The sequence below is a fragment of the Adiantum capillus-veneris genome, chromosome 23, assembly GCF_014529385.1.
Source record: "Adiantum capillus-veneris isolate H3 chromosome 23, ASM1452938v2, whole genome shotgun sequence".
Lineage (NCBI taxonomy): Eukaryota > Viridiplantae > Streptophyta > Polypodiopsida > Polypodiales > Pteridaceae > Adiantum > Adiantum capillus-veneris.
Window position 1 is genome coordinate 12917736 of NC_140953.1, and position 22698 is coordinate 12940433.

Here is a 22698-nt window from a genome sequence, read left to right on the forward strand (position 1 = left end):
TTGGGGGCCAAGGTTCTTGGGGGTAGAAAGTCAAAGGCATGCCTACAAAGGGGAGGGGGCTAGCCCTACGAGTAGGGGATTAGGTTGATGACCCTTCCCTCACCCAAGGGGCACCCCTTGCTCAGAGAGGCATATAGAGCACATGTCAAGGCCCTAACCAAAGTTTCCTCCATGATGTGCCTAAAGCTTATTGGATGGCCTTGAGAGGGGTCCAATGAGAATTTAACTTAATTCACAAATTGTTTAAGAATTATGCAAGCCCTCTCTCTAAAACGGGAAAGGAGGACACTTGTCCAAGGACTACCTCCATTGCTAGTTGTGACCAAGGCTTGTGATTGGCTAGGCTTGGTAGAGACAATGAGCTTCAATCAAGGGCTAAAAGAGGGGGTCGACCCAAGAAACTTGGGGTCTAGCTTGAAGGGTATACTCTCTCCCACACACTCACACACACTTTCATCATGTGAAGTGCTAAGTGCAAGAACTTCATCTCCTTCTCCAATCTTGTTGAGAAGTTGAAAGTCTACACCAACACTCCTGGTTATGGAATGAAAATCCGACCAAGATCCATGATTAAATTGCTTAAGCTTGCCATCTTCTTCATCATCATTACTATCCTATTATGCTATGCTAAGCAACAAGAGTGATGATAAGTGAGGAAATGTTTTCTTCTTGTACAAATGTTTCTTATTCCTCTTTCCTACCCTCCTCCCTACTAGCTCTCTCCAACTTCGAAGTGTTTGAGGTCTTGGGACTGAGGCTGGGGACAAGTTAATGCTTTCTTTTAGCTAAGTTACAAGCATAATTGTGGTGCATGAAGTTCTCTATGTTATGGAAAACACACATTCACACACATAGACATAGTGAGAGAGATAGAGACAATTGTAACGTCTTCTATTTCCAAGAAAATATGCCCCGTTCCAAAGTACAACTAACTTGACGTTTTATAAGGTTTTAAAATGTTAGACTCAACAAACTCTGACTCAACAAAATCCAGCTCAACAAACATCAGACACAACATCTTATTCAACAGTATCTAGGTCAGCATAATCTAGCTCAAAAAATATCTGATTGAGTAGCATCTGACTGACCAACATTTGGCTAACCAACAACTTACTTTGCAACATCTTAGTCAACACATATTCGACTCAGAAATATCTCAGTCAACACATGGCACGTCTCGGCGGTGGATTTGGTTGAAATCCAACTTGAATCCACATATCTACTATATAGCATAAAGTATAGTGCCTGGAACCTAATCCAAGATATAAAAATACACCATATAGCACTATAAAAAACTCAATGCTAGAATCTTCATATGAAGAAAAGTGTAGTGCCTGGTACTTAAACAAGGGTACACAAAATACATCACAGAGAGAAACTAAACATCACCCAATAATTCCTCAAGGGATTACATCAATGTGCCAATTCATGAAGCTATTGAGTAGAAAGGTTAATGAGATATGTGAGCCAATATAGATCACTGTGCCAAGCTTGAGAGAACATCATAAAGAGATACAAACATCTCAAATTATACAAAATATAAAACCACAAAGAAACAAGCATATTGCTACTCCATGAGAAACAAGTAGACACCATCTTCCATGAGCATTCTTCAACCTTGTTAGCACTAGTTTGGTACCAAAAAGGACACTTTAGTGTCCTTTTTTGCCGGTACGTGAAATCTAGAGCACACGTCAAGAAATGCTTCTGCAAACTTATAAAATGTTATTCAAAGTACTCAAAGAAATTATAATCCCTCACTTTTGATCATAACCTCAATAGTAACTACACTCATGAAAAGAACCTACGCAAAACAGCATTCAATGTATTCAAACTCATACTCTAGCCTAAGAAAAAAATGAGCAGGGTGCATGCAATAATCCGTGGTAACTACTTATGTATGTGTTTGATATTTTTGCAATTTTCATGTGAGAAAAAAATCTTTTATGACTAGAATTAAATACAGAAAGTCCTGTGGGTCAAATATGCAACGTTCACAAATTCAATTAACGATCACAAAAAACATTTAGTTCATCTAAATTTACAATGTCTTATGATGCATATATACTAGATCTATGACTCCATTACATAAGGTGATAATTTTTTATTGGTTATGCAAGCTACATTTGGTGATTTATGGCATACCCAAAACTGCGCATGTTGTAATTATGATTTATGGTATTTGGTGATTTATGGCATACCCAAAAAACTGCGCATGTTGTAATTATGATTTTTTATTTATAATAAATAAGCCTTAAAATAAAGTCCACTTTTGGATTTTTCCATTCATCTCACTTATTTGTATACAAATATCTCATATGGACACAATTGGGGGATTTATATACACACTTTCATTAGTTTTTCATAGCAATGCTGTTTTTGCAAGAAATTACGCACTATAATTTTTTTTAAATGAGCTTAAATTACAAGATGCCTATGAGTTTGAACCCTTGAAAAATGCTTAGTTGATGGTTATTGACCTATAGATACATTATACATCTTAGGTTTTGTCCCATAACCTCATTATGTTAATGGAAGACGGCTTGAAAGACCAAAATTTTCCTCTTTGTCAGCATTTTCAAGATTTTGGTTTTTTAATTATAACAAAAACTAGTCCCATAACTAGGTTATGAAGCTCAATTTCTTGCTATAATAAGTTTTTTCCTATCCATACACCTTGAAATCTATGCAAAATCTTATTTTGATGAGAAGTTATGTTCAATTTATGAAAATTTTGTTAAAACTGCACTAGGTTTTTATGATTTTTTCATCTTAAAACTTATCATTATAATCTTAATTTTCTATTAATTTTGGTAAAAGTAAAATTTGGCTATGTTATTCACCTCATGTCTGACCTAAGATATGAACGTGCCCTATTTATTTATTTTCTAGATTCACCAAATTATCATGACAAGTTGCTAGAAAAACAGGACACTTTAGTGTCTAAGGACATTTGAGTGTCCGATTACAGAACTAGTGTTAGCAAAATAATAGCTAACAAACATGGTCTTGATCTCCATATTTCATACATATTCCTATCCCTTATGAGCTTCAACTTCAATAATGTCAATAGCTTTGAGATAACATGCTTCAATGAGAGTAAAAGCATTTACCTTGCCAATCAGGATCAGCATTACTTGACCATCAAACATCATAACATGGATAAGAAAACAAGCCCAATCATGGTTCAAAAAATTCATTGTGTGGATAGATACACTAATCCCATCACATAATATATCATTAAGCAAAACACCATAAGAAATTAGAATGCAAGCTAACTCCTCATGAGCTTCATCACAAAGAACTTGATTTTCTTCAACCAAATATTCCTCATTTAAGCTAGAAATATTGCTTTCTTCACAGACATCAACATTAGATCCATCCATATCATCACAAATTTGAAGAAACTCTCCAATAACAACATCACAATCATCATCCATACCATAAGACATAAGTGAAAGCACATCAAATTCAGACACACGGTTCTCATGAGTATTGTGAGTATGAATCTTAGCCAATGGATGAATAGTGATAGGTATGAGTATGAGATTATGTGGGGTACCGTTTTGGCTCTCTTGGCTCTTTAGGTCCTCTCTCCATATCCCAATCTCCATCCCCTCTCCTATCTCATCTCCTAGGGTAGAGATATCAGCCACATCATCCATCTCCTCCTCAACATGTTTTTGATTAGAAATATCCCCCATGCATCAATGTATTATGCCTCTTCTCAACATGAGTAAAACAAGACCTTGCATATGCATTAGACATGAGATGCATGACATTTACCAATGGATGATCCTCAATCACTCCATGAGTATTACCCTCTAGTGGCAAAATAACAGAATGAAAAGACTCTTGTGTGGTTGCTTGAACCACCTCCTTCTCCACCATCTTTGGCATCCCCTCTTGTTGGCTTATGGTCACCATGCAATCACATGCATCAGCATCCTCTTCCTCACCTTCTTCCTACTTTCATACGACTTATGAGTATTCCCTTTATGATTATCAAGCCATTCATATGAACTTTTCAACTCATACTCAATGTCATCTAATTTCTCTAATGCACTCTCCATCTCCTTGAAACATGATGCTTTATGCAATTTTTTGACAACTTTTTAAAGCTTTCTAGACAATGTGACCATGCACGATTTCTTGCATTTCTCTTCCTTTGAGCACTCATCAACCATCCATGTACACCTATAACTTTCATGATTAATGCTCATGTAAAACTCACAACTCTTCTTTTTTCCATTTTATTAATATGGAGAAAATGAGGTAGAAATCAACATACCGATGGTTCTAGCAAGCACTATATCCAAGATTGATCCAAATCTTGACAAACTTGGAACAAAGTATGATTCAACAACTTCAACTTGAATATACATGTTTAGATTCAGCATATTGCATGTTCAGATTCAGCAAACTGCATATTCAGATCTAGCATATTGCAGCTTCAGTTTCAGCAAATTGTAGGTTCTGATTCTATCTTCTCTTCCAAGCAACGACATTGTACACCATTTGATCTACAATTGCAATCTCTCATGTTGTTCATGGCCCTAAATTTTAGCGCACACACATCCCTAGACTCACTCTTTATCCTCCATTATAGTGAATGCGACAATTAAGGGACAATCCCTTGTTTCTCTGAATTGCTGAAACCCGACCTTGATGTTGCATGATTATGTTGAATTTCCATATCAACAATAATTATTTCAAAGGCATGCAACTTTGATATTGGATGTGCAAGAGTGCTCACTTGATTTTTTGATTGCGTGATCTACATTGTGTGTTTATCTATTAGAGGAAAACCCTTGACGACGTGGAGTGTTTTTGCGTCCTCTCTTGCTATTGTACAAAGAAAGGAGCATCTCCTTACTTACCCTTGCCTTGAATCCCAAAAAGGGATCGCCAAATGCATACCAATAACAAGAAATTGATGCCTCTAAAACTTCTCTAGATGTCTCAATGCCTTCGCCCCTCTAATACTCCCTCATGATTGCCTTCCCTGCACATTAATCAATGCCACATGTCTCCCAGCCACTTCCCTAAAGACCTAGGAATGCTCACAATTCTCTCATAAGAGAGAAACCAGCAAGATTTCCAATGTGTCATGGGAAACACACACTCGGACACACAAACATAGAGTCTGAGAGAGAGAGATAGTTGTAACCTCTTCTATTTCCAAAAAAATATGCCATATTCCAAAGTACAACTAGTTTGACCTTTTATAAGGTTTTAAAATTTTAGACTCAACAAACTTTGATTGTGCAAAATCGGACTCAGCAAATAATCCAACCCAGCATTATTCTGACTTGGCAAATAATCCGACTTAGCAAACATCAGACACAACATCTGATTCAACAGTATCTGGATTAGCATAATCTAACTCAAAAACTATCTGACTGACTAATATCCAACTCACCAACATCTGGCTAACCAACATCCTACTCAGCAACATATCAGTCAGCATATATTCGACTCAACAATATCTCAATCAACACATGGCACGTCTCGGTGGTGGGTTTTGTAGAAATCCAACTCGAATCCACATATACCTTGATCACAAAGTCAAATGCCTTATCCTATTTGTCAAAAATCCCTAGTTACTATATAGCATAAAGTATAGTTCCTGGAACCTAATCCAAGATATACAAATACACCATATAGCACTATAACAAACTCAATGCTAGCATCTTCATATGACGCGAAGTGTAGTGCCTGGTGCATAGACCAAGGTACACAAAATACATCATAGAGAGTAACTAAACATCACCAAAAATTTCGTGCGCCAATATAGATTATTGTGCCAAGGTTGAGAGAACATCATAAAGAGATACAACCCTCTCAAATCATACAAAATATACTTGTAAAACCACAAAGAAACAAGCATATTGCTACTCCATGAGAAACGAGTAGACACCAATTTCCATGAGCATTCTTCAACCTTGTTAGCAAAAGAACAACTAACAAATATGGTCTTCATCTCCATATTGCATACATATCTGTATCCATTATGAGATTCAACTTCAACAAAGTCATTAACTTTGAGATAACATGATTCAATGAGAGTAAAAGAATTTACCTTCACAATCAGGATCAGCATTACTTGACAATCAAACATCATAGCATGGATAAGAAAACAATCCCCATCATACTTCAAAAAATGCATTGTGTGGATAGATACACTTATCCCATCACACAATATATCATCAAGCAGAACACCATAAGAAATTAGAATGCAAGCTAACTCCTCATGAGCTTCATCACAAAGGGTTGGTTTTCTTCAACCAAATATTCCTCATTTAAGCTAGACGTATTGCTTTCTTCATAGACATCAACATATAGACATCAACATTAGATCCATCCATATCATCACAACATTGAAGAAACTCTCCAATAACATCATCATTCATACCATAAGACATAAGTGAAAGCACATCAAATTGACACACATCGTTCTCATCAGTATTGTGAGTATGACTCTCAGCCAATGGATGAATAGTGGTAGGTGTGAGTATGAGATTAAGTGGGATACCCTTTTGGCTCTCTTGACTCTTTAGGTCCTCTCTCCATATCCCAATCTCCATACTCTCTCCTATCTCATCTCCTAGGGGAGAGATATCAGCCACATCATCCATCTCCTCATCAACATGTTTTTGATTGAAAATATCCCCCATGAATGTACTATGACTCTTCTCAACATGAGTAAAACAAGACCTTGTGTATGCATTGAACATGGCATGAATGACATTTACTAGTGGATGATCCTCAATCACTCCATGATTATTACCCTCTAGTGGAAAAATAACGGAATGAAAAGACTCTTTTGTGGTCGCTTGAACCACCTCCTTCCACCATCTTTGGCATCCCCTCTTGTTGTCTTATAGTCATCATGCAATCACATGCATCATGATCCTCTTACTCACTTGACTCAAACTTATCCCCAAAAACATCTTTTAATTTTCCACATGCTTTACGCAATTGATACGCCTTCTTATTACTTGCACATGACTTATGACTCTTTCCTTTATGATTCTCAAGCCATTCATATGCACTCTCCAACTCATAGTCAAAGTCATCTAACTTGTCTAATCTACTCTCCATTGTGGGACGGGTGTCTAACCTCACTCCTATCTTATTGTAGACATAGCGAGAACCACGAATATAATTGTCAATCCATGGGATGAAGCTGACTCAACCAATGCATAGAGGATACAAGAGGTTTTCAATATCTTGGAAAACAAAAAACAACTCGCATGTAACTCAAGCGCCTACACTCAAATGACAGAAATCACCAAAAGCTAGTCGCTCATCGGCAAACAAATCACAACCGTTACAGCATCAAATGACATCCAAACGTTACAAAACTTCTGGGACATGTTTATAAGACCTAAGCACACATGATTATGGTCTCAAATCTCACTTTAGGTCAAATGAAAATATCACAATTATTAATAGCAATGATTTTTTGACCTAGTCGTTTTTGACCCAAAATGCATCTAAATGCTTAGCAATGGTGCCCCAATACCCTGCCTATACTTAGTTTATGATTTTAAATCTTAAATTTCTACGTATGATGACATTAGGCCGCGGGTCGACGATGCCAAAAGCTACAGATTACTATGAAATGCTTATGCCAATGCATAGAGCTCCTACCTGCGGTTGCAACACAACAGATGACACTGCAATGTGACAATTGAGAAGGGTACTAGTAGGAACCGCGAGAAGGAGAGAAGTGAGCGCCATTAGCTTACGTTGGAGAGGGGGAATGGGGGAACACACCCGACACAAACACAAGGGCCTCTCTATAGCTCACGGTATCCACAACACCCCTATCCTCTCAAAAAACACCTTCAAAGAAACACTTTACACTAGCAGACCACCGTCTGCTCAATTTTCACTGCTCACACACTCCACAAATCCACCACACAAGGCACACCTGCAGCCACGGCCTGTCTCCACCCTTATACACACACACAGCCGCCCAATGTCGCTCTCTCACACAAAACACCGCTGGTCCGGAGGGCACACACGTTCACACAGCCGGCACCGAGGGGAAACATGAAAGCAAGAAAAAGAGAAGGGGGGAAGGGGAAACAACAGCAAGCGGGGGCAACGATGGCTTGATTGCACTTCAAAAACATGTACAATGGCTTGCACTGCCATCACCATGGCTATTTTTAAGAAAAAATTACAAAGGGGCTAGCTTGCTAGAGAGCTCCACTTTGCAGGCTTCAAACGGCATCCAAAAAGCCAGGAAAGAATCCATTAATTTGATCCAATTTTGACTTTTATACGGGAGGGGCTTTAATTTGGGAGTTTACACTTTAATTGGTCCACTTGGCACCTTGAATTGGCATTTTTGTGAAAGGGGCACCACCTTGCTCTATTTGCTCTCTTCTTCTCTCTTTTGCACTTGGGGGGGGGGGGGGGGGGGGGGGGGGGCATTAGCGATGTTGCTATTGCCCCTTGGCTTTGTACTTTTTATTTTTATCTTTCATTTTTTACCCCTTTGTGGCCTCAACCTTGCATTGCTCTATTGGCTTGATTTTAACTTTTTCCCTCTCTCTATCCGACTCCTCTATCACCTCTCTCTTATTTTCCTCTCTCCACTTTTCCTCTCTCCATTTGGCCCCCCTTTGGTCTCCCTTTGGTCTGGCTTCAACCTTACCCTCTGCCTTGGTTTGTCCTTTGCTCTTAGCTCGGATGTCTTCCTTCCTTTGACCTTGGTCTTGATGTGGCTCGGACAACCTTTACAATGGGCTCCTTGCTGCCCTCGGACCCTCTTTCCTCTCACTTTTCTCCATGTCCGTGCTGTGGGACCTTCCTCTTTTATGCAGGGGGAGGCAATATCGATGTCGCTATTGCCCTCCCTCTCTTTCTCAAAATTTTGGGCGCCGTCCCCGGCCCGCGGGACAATCTCCTTAAGCGGGTCTACCATGTCATCGTTCCATATTGGCCGCCACTAGACCCGGTCTCCTCTCACACGCAAGCGTGCCCCACCGCGCCGCCCCGCCCAACCAAAACCACCGCAGGCAGCGCCCTGCAGGGCCGCCGCCCTCCGACTCCATAGCCAACAGCTCACGGAGCTCATTGCTCGCCTCAATACACCCAAATGGCGCCTCTTTGCAGCCCTTATACCCCAAATGAAATCGTTGTGCATCCGCATGTGGCACCATGGGAAGCCACATGGCATCCTGTGGGTTGTTGGCCCCCAAGACTTCTTTTTTTAAAAAAGCCTTCAAACAGCTCATTAAAAACCCCCTTTGGATGCTTATTTTAATACCTATCAGTGCCTCGTCCGGTGATCGAACCTTGGAGTTGTAAATCCCGACCGATAGAGCCGGTTCCTGACTTCAAATTTCCCCGTGCTCACTGCACTCCGAGTCCTCGGGCTCGCGATTTGAGGCCGCAAAAAAGGGGAAAAACATCTACCAATTCTTCTCTCGGCATTACCTCCCGACTTCGTTCTACTGCATCTAGCTGACCCGAGTATCCGATGGATGCACCATTGATTTGTGCTAGCTCCACATGACGCACACTATCACCAAGAACCTTGGCGAGGCCGAAATGATGTCAGATGGCACATCCTCCAATTCGGTCAAGTGGGCTCAGACCCAGCCCCCGAAGAAATTTATGATGGCCTTAACTTACTAAACAGAGCTCTGATTTGCAATCCGAGAAGACCGGCAAGCTCCACAACTTGAGCACTACACATGTACCCACTGACACCTGCCTGGGCCAACTGTCCCCAGCTGCTGTGTTGGTCGGGGATCTGCTACACACTCTAGCTTTAAACTTCAGTATCTTGCACACCGGGGCTCCGTTTGACGAGCCGTTTGGACCGGCTTCTAGAGCACATTGAAAACTACATTTCAGGACACTGACTTGGCATTTTGTACACCTTTATCTGCCATCGCATTTGGACCGTCCTGCACTACTTTTGGCCTAAAAAGCCACTTCAGACATACTTTTTCGCTACCCTTTGGCTGATCAGGTCCTTGGCACCTGCCCTAGCCTTCTACACTGCACTCAATTGTTGCCTCTGCCTAGCATAGACCATCTCCTAGCTTCGACCAACTTTGGCTGCACCATCATTGCCCAACCCCCTTGTCCAACATTTATGTTCGACCAAAAGCATATGTACACAACTTTAAAACTGGCACACCAAACTGATGATTAAAAGAACTCGAAAAACCATAATTGTATGTACAGGCTATGTACAAAATCTTCGTCTCCTTCCTTTCGCACACGGCATACTTTATGTGGGTTGCTTACCCCCCTTGACTATAATTTGTTGCACTTGAGGCACTAGATCCCTCTCAAACTACAGTTTGAGCCGCACACCATTCACCATGTTCCTAAGAAGCTTGCCATTTGCTCTTACCAGCTGATAGGTCCTGTTCGGAAAGGCCTTCTTCACTTTATATGGACCTATCTACTTCTTCTTGAACTTCTTCTAGAATGTGAAATCCAGGTAGCTTTCGTACTTCATGACCAGGTCTCCTTCCTCTATCTTCTTGTCCATGGTGGTAGGTTTTGATTGAACTTGGCAACCCGCTTCTCCCTCTGCTTCACATAGTAGCCTGCCGTCGCTGCCTCTCAGTCCATGCCTCTCAGTCCATCTGCAAAGCCTCCAAACTGGCTATTCAATCCTGTAGAACCCCTTTTTAAGTGGCATTGACACGCCACATACCCTTCAAAGCACCTACCTGTGCATGTACTGGCAATGCAGACTCCTTACCATAGACTAGCTCGGATGGAGTGAAGTTTGTAGCCACTTTATAGGACGTCCTATATGCCCACAGACACTTTTTTAGATTTGCTTCCCACTCAGCTTCCTGCTTATACACGTACTTTGTTAACATCTTGACAACTTTCCCATTAGCACTTTCGACTAAACCATTGCATTGGGGGTGATAGGGTGAGGAAAATGCACTCATGGGCTTGCTTCTAAACCCCTGACCCCTAGCAGAAACTAACACCCATGGAACACCAAAACGGCAACAGATATTATCAAACACAAACCGAGCCACCACATTAGCATTTACTTCCTTCACTGCTTTGGCCTCGCCACCTTGTAAGGTAGTCAATGGCTACCACCACGTACTTCTTACTGCTTGTAGACTTTGGGAGAAGGCCTATGGCATCTAGACCCCACTTCTCAAAAGAACTTTGTGCAATGGGAGAAATCATAATACAAATGCCTATTGGAGGGGGGACCGGCTCCACATAAATCCGGTCCTCAACTGTTGTCATGTTCTCTAAATTCTCTCTCTTGCAAAAGTATTGTTCATGCCAAGTTAACTAATTGCTATGATTATGTTGCTATCTTCAATTATGTTCACCCGCTATGCTCACAAAGTCATTTCTCAAAAGTACTCTCATTAATTTCCGCTACTCTCAAATTAAATAGGCCAATTCCATTACAAATTATGCTTGGAATATGGGGGCCTACAGAAAGAAGAGAAGAGTGTATAAGAGAACTCGAATCTATTCTATCAAGTGTTGGTCTACATGGGGGTGCAGTTGAGTTATCAAAGGACAAGAAGGCATCTAGAAGTACACAAGATTGTCCTAATAAAATAGTTATGGGTGGTAGTAAGGCTAGGCATTTTCTTTCAAACTATTTTGACTCCCAAAGTCCCAATGAGTTTCAATTGTGGAAAAAGGTGTGTGACATTACCACCTATAGAGGTAATGAAGCAGTCCTAGGAATTAAGCGTGCTCATGTGTGGCAGTCTGTAGATTATATTTTCGGTCAGCTTGAAAAGGCAAAGCTAACCTGTGCTGAGATATCTACCTTAAAGTTTGTAATCAATAGTTTCACAATGCAAATGGTGGATGCTTGGGGGGAGACACTCATAACACATTACATGGTGGGTTGAACACTTTGTCTTTGCAGACAAAAAACATTAGTGTTTGAACTAAAGTTTAATTGTTTTTTCAGCACAATCCTTTTGCACATGGCTCATTTTTTCTCGACACATACAGTTAATTGGGCATCTGGAGTAGCCAAGGAATGAAGCACTCACACTATCAAGCAAAATCAGTGTATTTTAAAAATACACGACATGGAGGTGGAAGGAAAAAGAGCAATGCCCTACACGAGATGTTCAATTGGTTCTATAGAGTTTTAGAAAAGAGAGAGAGGAAGAATACTAGTGTTTCAAAGAAGTTTGAAATGTAGAGTAGAGAAAGTGGTTAGCGTGAGGCAATCACAATCATATCATGCTTTAAGTGTAAAAGATTGATGGTTGGAGACAAGGTGACAAAATGGCAAGCGTTGGGTCAAAAACCAATAGTTTATGACAGTAACCACTTCTATTGTAAACATGCGTTGTAATGCCAAGTGATTTATTGATGCACAAATCACTAGTCTTGTGAGTCAAGTTCCGTCTATTTTGGAGTTTTAAAAAAAAATTATTAGTATTATTGTGTTTTTAATTTTTAAATGTTTTTGAAGTACTATATAAGTCAAAACTTACAACTTGAAATTCAATTCTTGTTTGCACATTTTAGAAGATCCTCTTGAGCACAAACGAGCACACACTCATATCTTGCACCACATGGACAATTCAACAAGCAGACCACTATGCACAACATCGATACCACCACAACCACTTACACCACTCTGAAAATCTGCAGCCAACACCCCATGCAAAATCTATGGCTTCAAATCCACATCCTCAGCCACAAGTGGATAACCCAACTCCGCAATCCGCTCTAGACGCCCAACAACCTCCCCAACCATCAAAGCTAGATGATCAAACCACCATGCGATAGATTTTTGGTGATCTTGCACCACTAAATCATGCCAACCGCACACCTCTTCCAGATCCCCCACCAATTTCAAGTCTACACATTGCCACACAAGAAACAAGAGCAATCGAAGAGGAATATCGGAGTTCGCTGCAAAATTCGGAGCCGTTCCCTGATGTCACAGCACCTGGTGCTCACACAACCATGAAAACCACACCGCAAAGATTTGGACCATGATACAAACAAAGGGTAATCAAAGTAATGACCCACTTTTGAAGAACGAGAGGCCAAGAGAAGGAAGAAAATGGAAGAGATGGAAAAGAAACAGGTAGCTGAGAAGGAAGCACAAAGAATGCAAGAAGAATAGAGAAGACAGATGGAGCAAGAGGAATGGCGGAGAGCCAAGGCCGCCGAGAGTCCTCAGTTGGCAAACTTACAAGCACGAGTAGAGGTAGAGAGGAAGGTGGTAGAGGATAAATCTCAAGCTTCCCAACAAGAAAAGGCTGGGAGCTCAAGGCCTTCAAAAATTCCTCAAAGAGCCAATCAATGTGCAAAGAGGAAGAAGGACAAGGTTACTCCCGAAGCCCAGGAGGAGAGGAGGAAAAAGTATAAAAATGATGCTTCTCAATGGACCCGGCAGACGGCTCCTCCATCACCGCTAACAACAAAGAAAAACGGTTTAGGCACAATTGCTTTGTGAGAGATTTGAAAGTATAAGAAGAGCACTAAGACAATCATACCCAAAGTGGCCTTCTCTCAAGTGGTGAGAGAGATAATGGATAAATACAGTGATTCTGTTACATACATACAACACGCATCTTTATTGGCCCTATAGGATGTTTCCATGGACATTTTGGTGCAGCTGTTTCAGGATGGTGTTTCCTGTATGGTGCATGCTGTTTCAAGATGGTGTTTAGGCACAATTGCTTTGTGAGAGATTTGAAAGTATAAGAAGAGCACTAAGACAATCATACCCAAAGCGGCCTTCTCTTAGGTGGTGAGAGAGATAATGGATAAATACAGTGATTCCGTTACATACATACAATACGCATCTTTATTGGCCCTATAGGATGTTTCCATGGACATTTTGGTGCAGCTGTTTCAGGATGGTGTTTCCTGTATGGTGCATGCTAAGTGTTAGGCTTGAAAAATACGGATTAGCTCTAGCAATCAATTTGCAAAATGAAGGATGCCTTCATAAGAATTAGTTTATCCCATGTACTCTCTGTTGGTGAGATTTGTAATCTTTTCATATAATATCAAAGAGTCTAATTTCTACCATTCTGTGCAATTGTATAACTTGATTTTGTACATTGTATTTTTTAAGTATTTGAATTGTTCAAGTTGTTGAATTTAAATTGACCTCCATCATGCAAGCACCTAATGGCCGGGGGGACACCTCTCAGTGATTTTTTAATGAAACCGGGCAACCGGGGGGGGGGGGGGGGGGGGGGGAGGAGGGGCGTACGCATGTCAGAACTTCCCCGTGTGCACCGTGACACACAGGGCCTTTTTTGTGCCATCTAACCCCGCCGTGTGCCATGGTGTTCCCGTTGTCTCCGTACCCCCTCGCCCCCCTCATCGGCCGATTTCATAAAAAAGTCACCGAGAGGTGCCCCCCAATCGATGGGTGCTTGCATGGTCGAGGTTTTGTACATGTGTTGCGGAAATGGACAATATGAATCAGAAAACAACAAGGACAGAATGTGGACAAAAATCAATAAAAAAAACAATTGGTATGCATTGATTTGGATATTACATCATGGTTGATTAGTTTTTCTACGAATTACATATGTGGGTATGGGGCGAATGGATGACTTGATGCGAGCCTGACGCCAAGAGATTTTACAATTTCCTCTGGGTTTGTCACCCCTTGACCTAGGCTTAAGGCACAATGGGAGAGGATTGATCAAGGGTGCTTTCCTGTAAAGGGTGCTTGCATGTAAAGGCATACAATGTCACCTCTTGATCCACCAATAGGGTGAGAGAATCTTCAGCGAGTATGGCACTTAATGCTTTGCACTTGAGCAGCTCCACAGAACCATTCTTGGAGAACTCTTTGTGAGCAACTCAAAGAATCAATGGCCCCAAGTGTCTCACGTAGTGCCAAAGTGAGCTACCCCTACCCATGAGCAAGTTGCGTGAACCTCCAGTACGCATTGCAAACTTATCAACATGGTACGCCGTTTGCAAAAATCATTTTAAACAACTTTAACACTTGTTGTAAGGAACAATAGACAATTGACCAGGTTAAGAAATGTTTACCTCAGTTTCTTCATCCATCTCTGCAAGATTTTTCTTTGTAAGATCGATCATCTCCACCCATAGAGTTCAATGGTTTGTATGAATGGAAAGCGATTTTCGGGACGCTTTCGTAAAATGAGACATATGATTTGATTTCCACAACTGTACTTGCCACCGTTTGCACCAGCTTCTGCTCGTTTTCATTAGGGAGGAAAGAGAGGCTTGGTGGGAGACCTTGGTCTTCAAAGTCAATTTGAAATTTGACTTTCTCTTCCTTTCCATTGGGATTCTTCATGCCCACATAGATAGCAAGAACTGTGAGCAACTCATCTTCTCTGAGTCCTTGTGTTTTGGCAATATTGTCAAGGAACAAAAAGTGACGATCATCCACCACCACTGCATGCAAAGTGAGAATTTGGAGGTCCGGGACTTCCTCCGACAGCTCATCTCCCTCTATTATCCGATCTTCTTCCTCAGTGGAGCTGGGCTCTTGCAAGAGGACGAGTGCCATAGATGGTTCATTCTGCTCAACAAACTCTTTGATAACTTCATTTAATTCCTCCGCAATGGTCATAGGTGGTCTTTGGCTGGCCTTTTCCTTTGATTTTCCCTTATCCATTCCCTCAAGCACAAGTAAGGCCAGAACCATGTCCCAAGAAATGAATTGGGTGCCTATGCACCCCATGCCCAAGTCTATGAGATCATCCGCATCCTCTGTCCTGTAGTCTCATTCCTGTTAAGTATGGAGCCTAATTTACCCCTTGTAATTTTTTGTATTAAAAATGCACATTTGTAAGGCCACTGTTATGAGGAGAATCCATTGTGCGTGAAGAAAAATCACTCGTTGAAAAATCACAAGGGCAGATATTGCACATGCAGTGGGAGTTATGAGTAGGTTCATGGATAATCCGGGTAAAGAGCATTGACAAGATGTGAAGTGGATACTTAGGTATCTAAAAGGACAACCACGAATAGTTTTATTTTGGAGACATTGACATTGTCTTACATGGGTATGCTGATGCAGATATGACAAGTGACAAGGACACTTAAAGGAGCACTACTGGCGACATCTTCACAATTGGAGGCACAACAATAAGAGAAAGTGGTCTCACTTTCTACCACAAAAACATAATATGTAGAAATGATGGAGGCAAGCAAAGAGATTTTGTGGCTTCACAGATTCTTGGAGGAGCTTGGATATAAGCAAGACAATTGTGTCTTGTATAGTGACATTCAAAGTGCCATTTATATTGCAAAGAATTCAACTTTTCACTCAAGGAAAAAGCACATTGAGGTGAGATATCACTTAATACGTACTTTTTTGGAAAAGGGACATTTAAAGCTAGGAAAGGTGCACATAAGTGAAAATCCTTCAGACATGTTTACAAAGGTTGTCAACAAGGAGAAATTGAGCTTTTGCTCAGCTTCAATCGGCATTCAAGGATAAGAAGCTAGTGAAGCGGTCCGAGGCGGGCAACAAGAGAGGCAACCTTTAAACACCCCTCAAGGCTCCCGTGCTGCTCAATTGGGGCTGGGGAAACCACAACCACAACACAACAACAAACCCACAGCCAAACCCAAACAAGATAGGGGCACCACCTAGTTATGGTATGCGAACTAGGATGCAAGAGAGAACACAACTAAGAAGATGCACCACAAAACACACACAAGAAACCCCACACCAAGACACACACAAAATGGACTAGAGAGAGCTAGAGCAAAGGAAAGAGAGAGAGGAATGGATCTTGCATAATATCTTATTTGTGACTTGAAAATGAAGATGGTTCATTATGATGCTATCATAGATTTTGCACAAAACTAACTCAATGCTTAGTGAATGCTAAACATTGGCAACACACTCACACTGTCTTAGTGTGTGGGAGACCTCTCACCACAATACCCTCTTACAATGGACACAAAATTGTCAATGAAAACACACTAAAATACTTTCTAAAACAAGATCAAACGATGGAAACTCAAAATACACGTCACCTTGAATTTACCAAACCGTATCGCACAAGTAGAAAGACAAAGATTTGAACGTCGAATCAAGCCTTTGATGCACCAAACCTCAATTTATTGATGATGGAGGACCATATACAATAGTGGTTTTGATATTTTGAACTCACACTCTCTCACTTGCAATGTGTAGCTTGAAAGCTTCTCTCACACCAAAAGTGAAGCTCACAAAGTGGTTGCTATGCCTAAGTCTCTCCTCACGCATAGAGTGGTTGGGTGCTATGTGAGATATTGGAGGTTGTTTTACAAGAAAGAGAGGGGCCTATTTATAGGTTGGAGATCTCTCATTAAGATTATTGGAAATCCTAATCTACAAGCTAACAAATCAGCATTATGATTTTTTTTGAATATCAAAACATTGCGGGCCTTCTTTGTGTGCTTGAGTCATGGATGTGGGCTCAAAAGAGAGAATTATTGATGGAGATAAGGTGAAAGTAGAGTTTTAAGGAAGGAAGGAGAGAGAGAGAGAGAGAGAGAGAGAGAGAGAGAGAGAGAGAGAGCTACTATGCACATGTCTTGAGGTGAGGTGTCTTTTATGGTTAGGTCAATGGCTATTTTGTGTTATTATGTTAGTGGTTAGTGTTAGTAATCACTAGAAAGTTAATGATATATTTACAATGGGTAGAATGAGGTAGATGGTTGAAGTAAGATGGTTGAATGAAGTGAGGAAATCCTTGTGATGGTGAATCTTGAAGAAGTTTTGGATTTACTTGTGTAGGTTCCCAAAATGACTATCGATCCTCTTCTTCGTCTTCTCTTCTTTACGCCACCGCCGCCAAGGTTGATTATCGCGATGAAAATAGAAATTTGGTTGATGAGATCTCTCAATTTGTAGAGGTTAAGCATGGTTTACATGCTGAATTTTATGTATATAGAGAAGGGGTATGATGGAATTGTACTTTGGAAGTAATAGAGAGAAGCATAGAGATGGTGTATGTACATGTAGAGCTCATATGAGAGCTATGGAAGTAAGAGGGGAGGTTAATGGTGAAGAAGGTGAGAGAAAACATGGAAGGTGCAAGTTTGAGTGAGTTATTGAGAGGAATGTGTGTGTGTGTGTGTGTGTGTGTGTGTGTGTATAGAAGTGTGGAAAGAGGTGAGAGAGAAGACTATGGGCTACTTGTGAGAAAAGTGGACAGACTGGGGTCCACTCAAAAAATTCTTGCTCTCTGGTGGTTTCTCCAAAAATGACCAAAATGTTTGAGGTGATTATTCAGCTCTTGGTCCATATTTTCTCTTTTGATCACCGCTTCAAATTCGGAGTGGAGATGGATATAAAAAATCCCACCAAAATACCTGTTTTTCTTTATAAAAAAGTCTTCAGTGGCCCCCCTTTTGTTGAATTTGCATATGGCTCCAAAGGTGAGCCCCTCTTTGTATGAGAGAATGACCTAATTAATTCTTAGGGGTTTGAAAACATGCATAGTTGTAGATTATGCAAAATAGAATACATGGATAAGATGGGAAAAAATAGGCTAGTATATATAAACAATTTATGGAATATAAAATAGTGTGAGCTATATTAAAATTTTATATGGAAAAAAGAGATATATAAAAATATAGAAATCAAATGAGGGGACCTTCATTTGTTTTTATTGAAGTATATTTATTTACAAGAGATTAAAAAAATACCTATAAGAAATAGGAATTTAGTGAAAGGCAATGACTGATGGTGAAAGGTATTTTTGAAGTTTTTCCTTGGAGTGGATTCACACCAAAAATAAGAGAATCTTGTGTGAAGATATTTTTATATGGAATAAAGAGTATGCAAAATGGTAAGAAAATTGTGGTAATGGTGAGTCAATGTACATAGCATACATAGGCAAATAACGCACACCTAGGTATAAATATTTAAATAAATACCAAAATAATTATGAAAATTCCTTATATTTAGGCCCTATATACAATGCAATATTTACACACAAATAGGCCATAATATATTTTATTTTTTGAATTTATTTAAAATTTTTTGGCTCAACTAGCCCAAATTACTAGCTAGCTGAGGGTTTTAAGGAGATATGGGAAAAATTCCCTAACTCACACACGCCTATGTACAGTGAAAAGGTAAGAATAGCCACAGTGTTTAGGTGATTTTCGTAGGGTGAGGTAACTCACTATGGCGATTACGGAGAGCCGAAAAATGGCTATCATTAGCCCTTCCCCAGGATGATGGTATATTCATGTACCATCATAGAGCATCTTTTGCAAAGAGAGTGCTTTTGAGTCTTCTATGATATCTGGTCCCTTGACAGGATTTTCATTGTGTGGCTTCTTGTCACACTCATGCTTCATGCAACAAAACTTACATGAGAAAGTCGCTTTTTGATAGTTCTTCGGTAGATCCTTTGGTAGAAGGCAAATCAATTATGGCTTCAAGCGATACTCGTTTACCTTCCTGGAGTGCTTTTTACCATTCAAGTCCATAAGCTGATAGTAACTTGAATTGAAAACCTTCTTGACTATGTATGGCCCTTGCCATCTAGTTTCAAAATTGGCATCAAAATGATTGTCAAGTCGATTGTCATACCTTTGCACAATCTCTCCTTCCTTAACGCCTTTGTCCTTGAGTTTCTTGTCAAGCTTCTCCTTTGCTTGTGTAGCTTTTCTTTTGTAGCACTCGTAAGCTGCTTCTCTTTTCCACTCAAGCTCCACTAGTGTATGTCGATCCATCCATACCTCTTGATCATCTTGTGCACCTCTGCCATGAAGCCGTATTGTTGGGATGTTGAGCTCAATAGGCTGCAAAGCCTCTTGACCATAGACCAAGTGAAATGGTGTGAACTCCGTGGCTTCCCTATATGTGGTTTGATATGCCCACAAGGAACCACCCAAAAAGTCATCCCACAACTTTGTTTTGTTTTGCACCATCTTTCTAATGATGCCTGCAATGACACCATTAACCTTCTCCACCAAACCATTTGATTGTGGGTAGTAGGGTGTGCTATGACGATGTAGAATGTGAAGCTCTTCACAAACTTCTATGAGTAAACCCTTCTTGAACTCTGGACCATTATCCGAAACAATCTCTAGAGGTGTGGCAAATCTACAAAAAATATTAGTGTAGACAAACCTGCTCACTGTTTTTCCATTTACCCTGGCCACACTTTGAGTCTGTACCCACCTAGTCATGTAGTCTACAGCCACTAGAATGTAGAGTTTACCATTCTTTGTTCTAGGCAGAGGACCCATAACATCAATGCCCCGCTTTTCAAAGGGTCCATTTGCAAGCACTATTTGTCTTGGACCATGCACCAGCCTTTCATTTCCATTTACCTAACAGTTGTGACAACTTTTACACCAATGTTGGACATCCACATGCAAGCTTGGCCAAACATACCCCGCAAGAAAAATCTTCTTCACAGTTAATTCTTGGGAAAAATGACCACCACATGCCTCTTCATGCAAACCTTCTAGAATGGCTGGAATTTCCTCGATAGTTGGTACTCTTTTGCACACTTGATCCTTCCTTCTTTGATAGAGGGATCCTTCTAGGAAGAGATAGAAACTTTCCTTCTTCATGAGTCTCCTCTTTTGAGCTTTAGTGAAGTCTTGTGGAAACTCGCCCTCCAAAATGTAGCCAATAATGTGAGCCAATGACTCCAACCCTTGGTATCTCTATTGCTTGACAACTGTTGTCACCGTGATGACCTACACTTCTTTCTCAACACATGTAACTACTTGTTGTGCAAGTAAATCGGCATCTTCATTTTGTTTCCTAGGAATATGATATAGTTGCACTTCTTCAAACTGATTAAACAACCTACGAATGGTATGAACCTTTGTCATGAGGCTTTCATTCTTGCATGCCCAAATGCCTAAGATTTGCTTCACAAAGAGAAGTGCATCCCCCTTTACCATGAGAATTTTTTTACCTTGACTAATGCACATCTTCAAACCATGAAGTAGTGTGTCGTATTTTGCTTCATTGTTGCTAGTTGAACCTGGTAGATTGACCTTCTCTTTCATGACCACCTCTCCACTTGGGTTGAACAACACTATCCCTCCCCCTTCTTTTCCTGTGACTCGTCGAAAATCTCCATCAAAGAACAAGGTAAAAGCATTAGGAATACTTTTAGGTGGTGGCAATGGTAGGGTTTTTACTTCAGGCACCTTAATCTCTTTCTCATGTATGAGAATCCCTGCCAATTGTGCATGCACACTATCTTCTACCTTGAAAGAGTATTGGAACTCTTGCAACTCCATAATCCACTTAGAGATCCTGGTACTAAGATTCATTGAGATGACACCCAAGGGAACAAATTTTCTGCAGTGAGAATTACAAAAGGTTTTGGTAGCAAGTAGGATCTAAACTTTCTCACCGCAAACATGAGAGAAAGCATCATGAGTTCTGCCTCTGTGTAGCCTCTCTCCAAAGCATTCATAACCCTACTAGCAAAGTAGATGGGTCGCATCCTGGTACTATGGGCATCTTATTGTAGCAAAACAACACCAATTGTTTCTTTCCCAACACTAGAGCTAACAAAGAATGTGTACTCCCAACAAGGAGGCATAAGTGTTGGTAGCTCTAACAGAATGACTTTGATGTTACAAAAATATTCTTCAAGCTCATCAGACCAAACAAACTCGACTTGTTGTGTCAACTTTTGCAAAGGGTGAAGTAACTCCGAGGCTAAGTGAATGAAGTGTGACATATGCTTCACCTTTTGAATGAATGAGATGACCTCTTTTAGACTCTTCGGTGACGGTACCTCAATAAGATCCTTTGCCTTTGAAGGATCCACCTCAATACCTTTATAGGAAACCTTGTGACCAAGCAAGATCACTTCATCCTCACCTATGTGGCACTTGTCAGGGTTGAGTTGACCCATACAAGCAAGAGTCAACGAGTTAGAGGAATCGAGCTCAATCCGACTAACCAGTGATTGCAACAGCCGTTGAGAGAACCCAACCACAAGAGGCATGAGAAGAGCAACAAGACCTGTTGAGTCGCATCACTACTCCGCTTGAAAGTCTATCTGTGCATTTGGTGCAACAAGGGCATGCACAAATTTTAAACCTTCTTCTACCTTTTGTAGATGCAATGATTTTGAGCTATAAATGCAGAAATCATCAATGAACACCCTAATTGACTTTCCAAAGAATGCTTGAAACACCATGTTCATGAAACGTTGGAAATTTGCAGGAGCATTTGTCAGGCCAAATGGCATAACTCTAAAAGCATAACAACCCCAAGGAGTGATGAAGGTTGTTTTCAATTGGTCCTCCAATGCAATCCCTATTTGAAAGTAACCTGAGTAGCCATCACACACAGTGTACTTCTCATGACCAGCTACCTCATTTAGTATCTCATCCTGAAATGGTAGGGGAAAGTGATCTCTTTTTGTTGCCTCATTGAGCGGATGGTAATCCACACATACCCTCCACTTGCTGTTTTTCTTGGGAGTGACAACAACGGGAGAGACCTACTCTAAATTCTCCACTAGATAAATGAAACCTACTGCTAGAAGCTTTCTTACCTTCTTGAGTAGAGCCTGCTCCTTGATGACTCCTAGCCTTCGTAGCTTTTGAGCTTTAGGTTTGACCTATGGATTTAGCTCGATCTTGTGTTGAACATCATCAACTCCACGCACGTGGGTGTAGTCTTTAGCAGAAAGCTTAGGAAATTTCCTTAACACACCTTTGAAGTCCTCTCTTTCATCCTTTGTAAGTGTT